Below are 12,994 nucleotides of genomic sequence, written 5' to 3'. Positions count from 1 at the left end.
AATGAAAGCATAATTATTATTTGAAAAAATAGAGTTATTATATAAAATTACTAAATAAATAAAATTTCCCAACAAATTTAATGGAAAACAGAAAACTATAATTATAAAAATGAAAAGAATAATTTTACCAAAAAATTTAATAAAAACTGAAAATTAAATATAATTTATTTTATCTACCGTAAATGATTTATTTGTTTTATTTTACAATTATGTGTAGAATAAAAACATTATATGTTAAAAATTCCCCAAAAGTAATAAGAATATTTATTATTTTATTATTTAAAAATAGTTGTTATTTAAATAAAATAATAATTTAATAAATATTCTCAAAAATTAATAAAAAGTGAAAATCGTAGTAATAAAATTGAAAGAGTGATAATTATTGTACAATGTTTGAATGTTTTAGAGTTCCAATATTGTTTATTGTAATATTTCTCTTTATATAACCTAGTGAAGTATGCATCTCTCATGTGTTTATATCTTATTCATAGATAATTCAGCTTTTGGTTTAGTATGACTAATGTATTTATATGATTTATATGCATTTCACCTGTGTATTCAAGTGTTTTTATATTTTTAATTCATATCCATACTTTTCCAAAACATATCTGTATTTATATCTGAATTATCTAATATGATACTGGATACTAATACTTTAATCATTGACTATAAATTTGTTAAGTATCATGCCTTTCCGACATCAAACCCACGAGTCGATGGATGTTTTAAAACACAACCAATATTTCTGATGTGTGATAATATAGCGTGTGGCAAGCAATATGTTGTGTTCAGCAGATATGAAGTATACGTTTACGATACAATACAATAAGCATCGATACTTTAGACTTGATAAAAAATTGCCAGTGCTCTTAAATCTCAATATCTGGCCTTTTGATGGATTCAGAAAACCGATACGTATTACCGAGACATTGTAATATTTTCACCGTATGAAAGAAGGCTGAAACGAGTATCTCCATTAGAACTCTAGATGACTTAAACCTCCTAAATTAAACACGTTCAACAAGAGATCTTTCTTCCACCATTATCAATACTATTTGCAGACTGCCCATGAACTCAGCAGGCGCCATGTTTATCAAGTCTGGCTCTGGAATTTATAATATATTATATTCATATTCATCAACTACTTTATTTAATTTTCATGATAACGAAATATACAAGTTCAACTGCTCTCTTCCGATTGACCCTGCAACTGAAAAATGAAATCTTTTATTATAACAAGTAGGGCCTGAGCCTTGTCTGGTTCATAGAGCTCCACCAGATGGTAACCTTCCTCGTCGAACTGAGCCAAAACGTTTACACCCTCTCCCTCCAGCATTTTCACGAACTCCGCCTGACGGTCGATCAGGGGATCCCCACCGCAGGTAGTCACCAGACACCTCCCCAGCAACCCAATTCCATGGCAGCTCTCACTAACTTTCAGTGGGTTGCAGTAACCATGATCACGATCAGACCCTACAGGCAACGCCAGGTCCCACATCAAGTCGCTAACTGACATGGAAAATCTCGGATTGTTGAACAATCTCATCTCCGATTCTGTTCTCTGCAACCCACCAAAGAAAGGGTGGTGCATGATAAGACCGACGATCTTCAGGGGCTCATCTGCAGAATCCGAAAACATCGTCAGAGCTCGTAATCGTGCATGGAAGGCAATATTAGCGCCTGAGCTGCTGCCCATGAGATAGCACCGAGAGAAATCAACCGAGTCTCTGCTCAACCAGTCCTCTTCGCCATTAACGACGCTCTGTGAGGCGTGTTTCCTAACCCAGTGCAACGCTTCGATTGCATCCTCATAAGCCGCTGGGAGGCGGCTTTCCGGAGCGAGGCGGTGCTCGACGGAGACGATCAAGGCAGGCAGTTGAATGGCCATGTTTGAGCAGAAGTCGTGATAGATTGTGGAGGCTGCGCTCCTGAGGATGAAGCCACCGCCATGGAAGAAAACCATGAGAGGGTGCTTGACGGAGGAGGTGTGAGATGGTGGTCGGAATATTCGAACCCAAGTTTTGTTGGCGATGTTTAGTGGGATGTCTTTGGAAAGAACTAGCGTGTGGGACTTTTGATCGGCGGTGTCATCAGTTGCAGCGGTGGTGGGGAGATGGTTGAGTCGTGTGAGCGTGTCATCCGAGTTGTGGACGATCTGTAGACGGTCGTAAGGGTTAATGATCTGATGTTCTGCCATATTGATACTGAGTAGAATCTCAGGCTCTCAGGCTCTCAGCTCACCAACGGGTCGAGTTTGCAGGAAATAAATGTATGCATGAAGTTCATCCTTCTTAAGTAAATACAGCCAGAGATTTCTTGAGGTTCAAGTCATAAAGATCAGAATTAAATATAAGAAGAGTTGTTGATTTAAAATAGAAATTGAGAGTGTAATTTGATATTATTGAGCTAAGATAGCTTCATTAATTAAACCAGTGCCAATAGCAAAGAGCAAGCTTTGATTTGTATGCATGGTTCCTGTTTTTACTGCTTTTTATTTAATCTTAGGTGAGGATTTGGTTAATAATAATGCATCCATCATCAGTGATTACATCAAAGTTCCTTTTTCTTCTTTCTCTCCGACCTAGTAATTTCCTCCTATCAAACAATTCTCAAGCAAACCCCTTTGTCTCAACAAAAAACATTAATTTAATCAAAAAACAAAAAACAATAATTCATGAAACGTCAAAAAGAGTAATAAATAAACAAATATTTGATCTTCACGCCAGTTTCATGTATTTTATTACTGGCTTGGGATATTACCATTGATTCCACAGCCCTAATCCGAATTCACATTTGATATAAAGTATAGTGTTGGCCGTGTTAGGCTGGCCTGGCCCGCGACCCATGAGCCGGTATTGGGTCGAACAGGCCCACGTTTTCAAACCCTGGCTTAACCCGACCAGGGATTTGGGCCATACTCGACATGGCATGGCACTGTACATGTGGGCCATCGCAGGCCAGACAGGCCTGTTTTGATGATTTTGGATGATGGAAACAATTAAAAGCCCATCTATCCACATAACATCGCAGCCACATATGTAGAATATTTCATTTTCGTACATAGTATTATATACGGGGAGATGTTTCCAATGCATTGAATAGTGTGTTGTGGGTAAATGTGGGCAGAAGATCCAGAGTCCATTACGATACTCTCTTAGTTAAACTTAATATTGTGGTATAGGGAAAACCAAATAGCCAAAATTTGGCAATCTAGATATCTAACCCACAAGAATCTTATACACACCTAGCCATGGGACATTATTATTGTACATGAGGAACATCTCCCCATGAAAGGTAACATGCAAATACGTGAGATATACATAATGTGCAGCTATAGTGGTATGTAGATAGCTAGGGCTCTTGTGGGTATGAGATCCGAACAAAAACTTGGTGCTTGTGTTAGATTGGAATGGTGCATAGGCCAAAGATTGCATCCCCTCACCAAAACCTCTATTTAGGGATGGCAATAGGGTGGTTTATAAATTCTAGGCCCTACTTACCTCCCTAAACCTCTAAATTGTACCCACCTCAAAACCTATAGCGGGTGAGATTTTGAGAATCTAAACCATCATTGAATATGAAAAATGCAAAACCCTCCTCGACCTAACCCTCCATGCATTTAAGGGTAGCAATGGGTTGGGTTTAGAACTTATAGGTAGGGTGTGGTTAGGCATCGTGGCAGTGGTCTCCTCAATAGACAAAGGAAGGCCGAGAGTAAGGAATCTGAAGGGATAGGAAATCCATCATATGGATGCCCAAGATTGTGGAATAAAGGGGAAGAATTTCAATAATTTTTTCTTTCCCTTCAACTAGGAATCGAATTCCCTATTTAGAAAATCATATTTTCAATGATCATTCTTGAACCATAAACTGAACCAGATCTGAACCAAAAGGAGGAGAGATAGATAATACCTGATGCAGAGAAATAATCTCTCTCAATAGAGGTGTTCATGCACAAGGTAGAAACCAAAATCTGCTCCCACTGAAAATGGCGCAGTGCAAGGTGGAGCAGAATCAACACCCAAGAATCACCTGGACGGCTTGTGAATACAATTCCTACCAATCTTTTCTCCAAAAGATTGGAATCAAGATCCAATTTTGATTTCTCCCAAGGAATGGAGATCGAACTGCTATAAGTGACGGCTGCAGGAAGGAGGCGGCTGAAGAGAATTTGCAGGGTGCAAAATTCTCTCTTCTGTGATCTCAGATCTGAAGACAAGACTTGAGTCTATTGAATGTTATGTCTAAAGGCTGCCGCCCCCTCTTCCTTTTATAGACTTAAAGGGATCAGCTCCTAATCCCATTAGGAATTGCTAACCCAAATCATATTTGGATTAGAAGTTCCTTTAAGATAAGGGATAATCCTTATCTTATTTACAGATTAGATAAGCCAGCTCCTAATCTAATTAGGAAGTTTCCAAATCTAAATCTCATTTAGATCTTGGACTCTCTGAGTGGATAGGGTGTGGGTCTAATCCAATCAGCTGATCTTATCTCAGAATTCGCCCCTTAAAGACTAATCAAATTATTCCAGTTCGAAATGGGCTTAAGGCCCATTTAGGGTTATGTATTCATTAAGCCTTCCACACTACTGCCCAGTTGGGCTTCCTTGTATGGCGTGGGACCCAAACATTGATCTATACATCAACCGCATGGGTTCAGCCCAGCCTTTGTTACAAGGCCTGGCCGAATACACTGTTATGGACAGTGCACCCCCTAAAACCCATCAAAATGGGCTCTATGGGTCCGCCACTTACCCTAAGTGGTCCCTGGGCCAAGCCACCTTGTAACACCCAGGGACTGTGGGCAGATGCAAGATTAGCCCATCAAGTATTATCCTCAATGGTCTTACACTTAACCTCTCAACCCATAATGATCATACACTGCCCGACAAGAGAGGACCTCTCCCTCGGCTGCAAGGAACAGTGTTGCACTCTCTCATATATGGATCCCGGGAATTAAAACCTATTTGCAAACATTTCGAAACCATAATATATATACTTTTATATCACATATAAAATATATTTTGCAAAAACAAATCTCAACGATTGAAATTGGCTACCGACAGTCTTGGATTCCATTAGTGAGAGTGCACCCTCGATCATTACCTTTGTCCGACAAAGGGGCTGATCCTATCACTATGATCACCCACTCAGATGAATTCTCAGACTGTCCCAACATACCCAGGTTTTGACCCCCGCTAAGGATCTCACTGATTGGTACATCAAAGACAGCCCAATCCGACACCTAATGTAGTATCATAATCGAGTCTAGGGGTCGGGTGTAACTTTCTAGTTTTGCCCATCAATCTCCAAGGTCTAGGGCAATACTGGAAATATGGTCTAATTCAAAGATTTAATTAATCCCACACTGTGTGTGCCTAGGGTCTCACCCTGGTTGCTGAGACAAGCCACCCCAACCGACTTGGTGGCACCACAGTGTCAGCCTTGCCAGGATAGGTCTCCCCAGACCAACCCACTGGCTGTGAATATTCTAAACTAACACGAGTCTCATTAAGTGTCTAGTTTAAGGGTATTACACAGAAACATACCAAGGGAACATGAATCAAATATGCACTTTTATTCATTTACAATAAATTCATAAAGTACATCATTTTGATTGAAGCAGAGGGCATACAAAACTGTCTAACTGCTCTCAGTTGCACTTAGGTCCAATCAGGTACTAGCCGGAGTCCCATGCTTTCCACGTGTTTCTCAAACACTTTCTGTGATAGTGGCTTTGTCAATGGGTCTGCTACATTTTCCGCTGATGCTACCTTCTGAATCAAGACGTCCCCTCTACCAACAATCTCCCTTAGTACATGATACTTCCTCTCGATGTGCTTCGACTTTGAGTGGGCTCGTGGCTCCTTAGCCTGAGCAATAGCTCCATTGTTGTCACACAACAATAGGATGGGTGATGTGTTGGACGGAACTACTCCCAACTCGTGAACGAACTTCTTCATCCACACGGCTTCTGTGGCAGCCTCACTTGCGGAAATGTACTCGGCCTCGGTCGTGGAGTCTGCAGTGGACCCCTATTTGTTGCTTTTCCAGCAAACAACACATGATCCTATCGTGAAAACATATCCAGATGTAGACTTTCTATCATCTGGATCCGACTGGAAATCGGCATCTGTATACCCTTGGATCTATAGTGAGCTACCATCGAATGCTAGACAAAACTCTTTTGTCCTTTGAAGGTACTTAAGTATGTTTTTCACAGCAGTCCAATGCTCCTGCCTGGGTTGGCTTGAAATCTGCTTACTACACTCACTGCTTGAGCAATGTCAGGGCGAGTGCACAACATGGCATACATGATGCTCCCTACGACAGAGGCATAGGGAACATCTTTCATGCCATCAATCTCCTCAGAAGTCTTGGGAGACATCTTTTTGGAGAGAGTGACTCCGTGCCTGAAAGGAACATTTCCTTTTTTGGAGTTTTCCATGCTGTATCTTTTGACTATTTTGTCAATGTAGGCAGATTGAGATAATCCTATTATCCGCTTCGATCTATCTCTATAGAGTCGAAGACCTAGTGTATAGGAGGCTTCTCCAAGATCTTTCATGGAGAATTGCTGTGAAAGCCATACTTTCACCGTAGTCAACATTTCTACATCATTCCCAATGAGTAGAATGTCATCTACATACAGAACCAAGAAGGTAACCTTATCTCCACTGTACTTCCTATAAACACAGGATTCATCCAGATTTTGCTCAAAGTCAAACAATTTGATGGCAAAGTCAAAACGGATGTTCCAACTTCTAGAAGCTTGCTTAAGTCCATAAATGGATCTATTAAGTTTACATACAATGTTTTCCTGACCCGCAGCTATGAAGCATTGCGGCTGCTGCATATAGATATATTCAGTAAGATCTCCATTCAGGAATGCAATTTTGACATCCATTTGCCAAATCTCATAATCATGGTATGCTGCTATAGCTAGTAGGATCCTAATGGATTTAAGCATGGCCATAGACGAAAAGGTTTCCTCATAATCGATGCCCTCTATCTGAGTGTACCCTTTCGCCACCAGACGAGCTTTGAATGTCTCAATCCTACCATCAGGGCCCTTCTTCCTCTTGTAAATCCATTTGCAACCAATTGCTTTTACCCCGGAGGGCGGATCTACTAGAGTCTAGACTCCATTGGTCTCCATTGAGTCCATCTCTGCTCTAATGGCCTCCACCCACTTCTGGGAATCTATGTCCAACATAGCTTCCGCGTAAGTCACGGGATCCTCCTCACTAGTCAAGGTTTCCACCAGGTAACTATCCTAGTCATAACCATAACGAACTGGTGGCCTGGATACCCGGGTGGGTCTTCTAGGTTGGTCACTACCTGGAACTTGTGGGACATCTCCCACTGCTCCTGAGCTCTCCTCATCAAGAATAATTTCCTGACGATGGGTGTCCAGGATATAATCGGTCTCCAAGAACTGGGCATTTCGACTGCAGAACACTTTCTGCTCACTTGGGTCATAGAAAAGGTAACCTACAGAGCCTTTTGGGTAACCTACAAATAGGCAACGACTAGTCTTGGATTCCAACTTGTCTGCACTTGTTCTTTTAACGTGTGCTGGACAATTCCAAATCTTCAAGTGTTTGACATTTGGTTTCTTTCCGGTCCAAAGTTCATATGGAGTGTTTGGAACCGATTTGGTTGGAACCCGATTCAGCACGTAAATCGTAGTCTCTAATGCGTAACCCCAAAAGGATGTGGGTAACTTTGATTGTATGAGAAGTGACCGGACCATATCCAATAAGGTCCTATTCCTCCTCTCTGAAACACCGTTAAGTTGTGGCAGGAGGAGCTAATTGTGATACTATCCCATTGTCCTTTAAGTAGTCCCTAAACTCGTCAGAGAGAAACTCGCCACCTCGATTAGATCGAAGGGCTTTAATTTCTCTCCCCAATTGTTTATCGACCTCTTGTCTAAACTCTTTGAACTTTTCAAAGGATTCAAACTTGTGTCTCATTAGGTACACATAACCATATCATGAGAAATCATCTGTGAAGGTGATGAAATACACATGTTGATTCTGTGTCCTAACACTCAAGGGACCACATACATCAGTATGTATTAGGTCAAGTGTGCCTGTACATCTTTCAGGCTTACCGTTAAATGGTTGTTTTGTCATCTTGCCTTGCAGGCAAGGCTCACAGGTGGGAAGATCTTCTATAGTTAGAAAATCCAAAGGACCAACCTTTACCAACCTTGTGATTTGGTCAACACCGATGTGGCCAAGTCGGTAATGCCACAGGCTCGTGGGATTAACTATATCACGGGCTCTCTTCTTGGGGATTTCAGCCAACGTAGTTTCAGTTATGTTAGTTTCTAGAGAAGGATGTAGAACATAGAGACCGTTCTCCAGTTCCCTGTATGCGATGAATCTATTATTTCTTTTAATAGTAATTGCATTACTAAAGAAGACAGAATAACCATCTGCACATAGTTTTGAAACAGAAATCAAATTTCTTCTTAAGTTTTGTACATAAAGACAATCTTTCAGTACAACTTTTCATTCTCTAAAAATTAACTCCACGGTTCCTATTGCCGTGGCTGCAACAGTTGCATTAGTCCCCAAGTAGAGAGTGACTTCTCCTTCACTCAGCCTTCTGCTTACCTTGAACCTCTGCAGTGAGTTATACGCATGAGTTGAAGCCCCGGAGTCAATACACTAGGATGCAGAAGCTACCAATAAATTGGTTTTTATAACACAAGTTTCGAAATTACCTTTCTTGGATTCCAGGTAGGCAGGACAATTCCTTTTCTAGTGGCTGGTCTTTTTGCAGAAGTGACAGGCACCTGATGCTTTGTCTTTCTTCTGCCTTTTGCCCTTTGTGGCTTTCTTCTGAGGCTTCTTTGCCTTCCTCTTTCTCTTGCCCGTTTTGCTGGCTTCAACAAACATAGCTACAGGCTCATCCTTTTTAATCAGTTCTTCAGCTCTTTGTAACATATTGCTAAGCTCTTGCAAGCTGACATTCAGCTTGTTCTTGTTATAGTTCATGATGAACGGATTATAGGAAGGAGGCAAAGAATTAAGGATAGCGTCTATCTGGGTTGCGAGGTCCAACCCGGATCTAAGAGCCTCAAGTTCGTTGATGTAACCCATCATCCGAAGACAATGGTCGTGAACTTGTTGGCCCCTTGGACATTTGAGTGGTCATGAACTGCTTCAAGACCTTTTGCTGAGTAGAACGATTATGCTCTTCATACATCGTCCTCAGGCTGTCCAATATGTCATTGGCAAGTTCGATCTGATCGAACTGCCTCTGTATTGGGTTGTCCAAGGAGGCGATGATGTAACACCGGGCTAGAGAGTTTTTCTCCTCCCAATTCAGATAGTCTCTCCTTTGGGCCTCAAAAGCCCTGTCAGCCGGACGCTCCGAGGCAAGATTCTTTGCCACTTTGTCCAGCTTTTCTGAAGCTAGGACCAGCATAAGGTTCCTGTACCAGTCGGCATAGTTTGGGCCCTTAAGCTTGTTGTCATCAAGAAGCTTTGCAAAAGATCCGTTTGCCATTTTCTGATAAAAGAGCAAACATCAGTCCACAACCTAATTTGATTCATGTTCATTTCATAGATATGACTTTTAATCTACGATCTATTTCCATTTATTTATCTCTGAGATTTCCCTCCTTTCTCAGTGACAGAGACTACGGGTTGTCTCTGGAAATGTGGGAAATCACATAGGGTGCATGGATCCAACTGTTTCAGCAGCATAACCCCACCACCTTTCTGTAAAGGATCATTTCCACTCATCATATGAGTTTTCCCTTTAGCCTCTATCAGACAAGATTCAGAGCCGTTTTCAGGTAAACCTTTCTGTCTAGTGAGTGCTTACCCATCATATTCGTGAACGCCAAGGTACCTTGAGAGAGTTCCCATTTTCTGGTGAAGCCCCTCCCACATCGATCTATGACGCCCCTATCATCTTATGAAACACTCAAACAAGCCCAACAGCAAATGGATAGCCCATTTTCTGGTGCGTTTCCTCATTACTGAAGAACCCATCCTCATGCTAATGATGGAAGGCCTTTAGAGAGTTCATCATATGAATCTCCCTATCACTTGCACTCATATTAGCCGGAGGGAACAAATAATTACGCCCTAGTTTGATTTAGGTCAAACCAAAGTGGCTCCCACTGTCTTTCATAAAGCCAGATTTCAGTGGGCCTTAAATCGGCTAGGGTTTCGCACGTAACCTCTCGATGAGGTGTGGGGCCCACCACTGAGGGAGGTCATCCAATGACCAAAAGGGACACCATGGCAATGATGTGCATTCAGCCATGGTGTGCGCAAGAGCCACTGTCGAATGAGCATGGGCCAAGCACTTATGGCCCATGTACGCAGCACATCACACATCCATACATCTTATGCATGGATAAATTGATCCAATCAATTAATTATCTGTAAGGCCCATTGGAAGCCCGTTAAAATTCCATAATATTAACCATTAATATTATCTAGGTATATGGGCTGAATTAGGGTTACCCAGTTCGGCCCATATAGCTTTATCCTTTAAAATGGGCTTTTGCAGTTTTAACTATTTAAAATTGGGCCTTTACAGGCTGGGCCGAATTAACCATTTAATTAAATATCAATCCTCAGCCTCATTAGTGAGAAAATTAGGGCTGACTTTCAGCCTTGATTAAACCCTAGAATTGGTCCAAACAGTTTGAACCAATCTTGGTTCGAATGGGTCTAGGGTTTGATTTTTAATTAAATCCTTAATTCAAGAAAATAATATGAAATTAAATAACTGATAAAAGAAAAACAAAATCAATTAATCAGGGTTGTTCGCACACTCCATCCTGTAAAACAGATGTTAGATCATAGATTGCAGTTTCTCAAACTGCAAATCGTAGATATCGAATCTCCCATCTACGAAATCTCCTTCTCTGCGCCGCCATCTTCGATCCAAAAATAAAATAAATAGAAATCCTATTTCTATTAATTATTACATCAGATCGAATGCCAATACATTGAGTCTAAAAATAAAAAAAAAAATTATTTACAGACCAAATGTAATAAATAAACTGCAAATCTTGCAGTTCTCCCTATGCAAACCAAGATTTCGATCTCCTCTTGTACGAATGGCCCATAAATCAAGAAAATTATAAAGAACTATTCTAAATAATAATCAGATTTATTTAAAATTAATTTCAGATTATTTGCCCATCTATTTTGGGAACAAATTTCCCAAAACCCATATCTGCGCAAATTAGGTAGAACGCCTTCTCCCTATTTGCGCAGGTTTAGGTCTGAAACAAAATGGTTCAAGATTTGAACCATGGCTCTGATACCACTGAAGGGATAGGAAATCCATCATATGGACGCCTAAGATTGCAGAATAAAGGGGGGGAATTTCAAAAAAATTTTCTTTCCCTTCAATTGGGAATCGAATTCCCTATTTAGAAAATCATATTTTCAATGATCATTCTTGAACCATAAACTGAACCAGATCTAAACTAAAAGGAGGAGAGAAAGATAATACCTGATACAGAGAAATAATATCTCTCAATGGAGGTGTTCACACCCAAGGTAGAAAAACCAAAATCTGCTCCCACTGAAGATGGTGCAGTGCAAGGTGGAGCAGAATCAGCAGTGTCATTCCTAAGAATCTCATTCTTACCAAGAATAACTTGGACGGCTTGTGAATATAATTCTTACCAATCTTTTCTCCAAAAGATTGGAATCAAGATCCAATCTTGATTTCTCCCAAGTAATGGAGATCGAACTGCTATAAGTGGCGGCTGCAGGAAGGAGGCGGCTAAAGAGAATTTGTAGGGTGCAGAATTCTCTCTTCTGTGATCTCAGCTCTGAAGACAAGACTTGAGTCTGTTGAATGTTATGTCTAAAGGCTGCCGCCCCCTCTTCCTTTTATAGACTTAAAGGGATCAGCTCCTAATCCCATTAGGAGTTGCTAACCCAAATTATATTTGGATTAGAAGTCCCTTTAAGATAAGGGATAATCCTTATCTTATCTGCAGATTAGATCAGCCAACTCCTAATCTAATTAGGAAGTTTTCAAGTCTAAATCTCATTTAGATCTTGGACTCTCTGAGTGGATAGGGTGTGGGCCCAATCCAATCAGATGATCTTATCTTAGAATTCGCCCCTTAAAGACTAATCAAATTAGCCCGGTTCGAAATGGGCTTAAGGCCTATTTAGGGTTATGTATTCATTTAGCCTTCCAAACTGTTGCCCAGTTGGGCTTCCTTGTATGGCGTGGGACCCAAACATTGATCTACACATCAGCCACATAGGTTCAGCCCAGCCTTTGTTACAAGGCCTGGCCGAATACACTGTTATGGACAGTGCACCACCTGAAACCCGTCAAAATGGGCTCTATGGGCCCGCCACTTACCCTAAGTGGTCCTTGGGCCAGGCCACCTTGTAACACCCAGGGACTGTGGGCAGATGCAAGATTAGCCCATCAGGTATTATCTTCAATGGTCTTACACTTAACCTCTCAGCCCATAATGATCATACATTGCCCGACAAGAGAGGACCTCTCCCTCGGCTGCAAGGAACAGTGTTGCACTCTCTCATATATGGATCCTGGGAATTAAAACCTATTTGCAAACATTTTGAAATCATAATATATATACTTTTATATCACATATAAAATATATTTTGCAAAACAAATCTCAACGATTGAAATCGGCTGCCGGCAGTCTTTGTTTCCATCAGTGAGAGTGCATCTCCGATCATTACTTTTGTCTGACAAATGGGTTGATCCTGTCACTATGATCACCCACTCAGATTAATTCTCAGACTGTCCCAACATACCTAGGGTTTGACCCCCGCTAAGGATCTCACTGATTGGTACATCAAAGACAGCCCAATCTGACACCTAGTGCAGTATCATAATCGAGTCTAGGGGTCGGGTGCCTAGGGTCTCACCTTGGTAGCTGAGGCAAGCCACCCCAACCGACTTGGTGGCACTACAGTGTCAGCCTTGTCAGGATAGGTCTCCCCAGACCG

General features: G+C 41.2%; 1 pseudogene across 1 annotated transcript; it reads right to left on the bottom strand.

The window, feature by feature from the left end:
- Positions 1–1,106: 1,106 nt before the first annotated feature.
- On the bottom strand, positions 1,107–2,306 carry LOC148844043 (3-O-acetylpapaveroxine carboxylesterase CXE2 pseudogene; annotated as a pseudogene). The gene has a single exon (XR_016103856.1). The product of XR_016103856.1 is annotated as a 3-O-acetylpapaveroxine carboxylesterase CXE2 pseudogene (transcript).
- Positions 2,307–12,994: the final 10,688 nt, after the last annotated feature.

The sequence above is a fragment of the Nelumbo lutea genome, chromosome 8 (genome assembly GCF_056320005.1).
Source record: "Nelumbo lutea isolate HS-2025 chromosome 8, American lotus-T2T, whole genome shotgun sequence".
Classification (NCBI taxonomy): domain Eukaryota; kingdom Viridiplantae; phylum Streptophyta; class Magnoliopsida; order Proteales; family Nelumbonaceae; genus Nelumbo; species Nelumbo lutea.
This window is presented reverse-complemented; position numbering and strand designations above follow the sequence as displayed.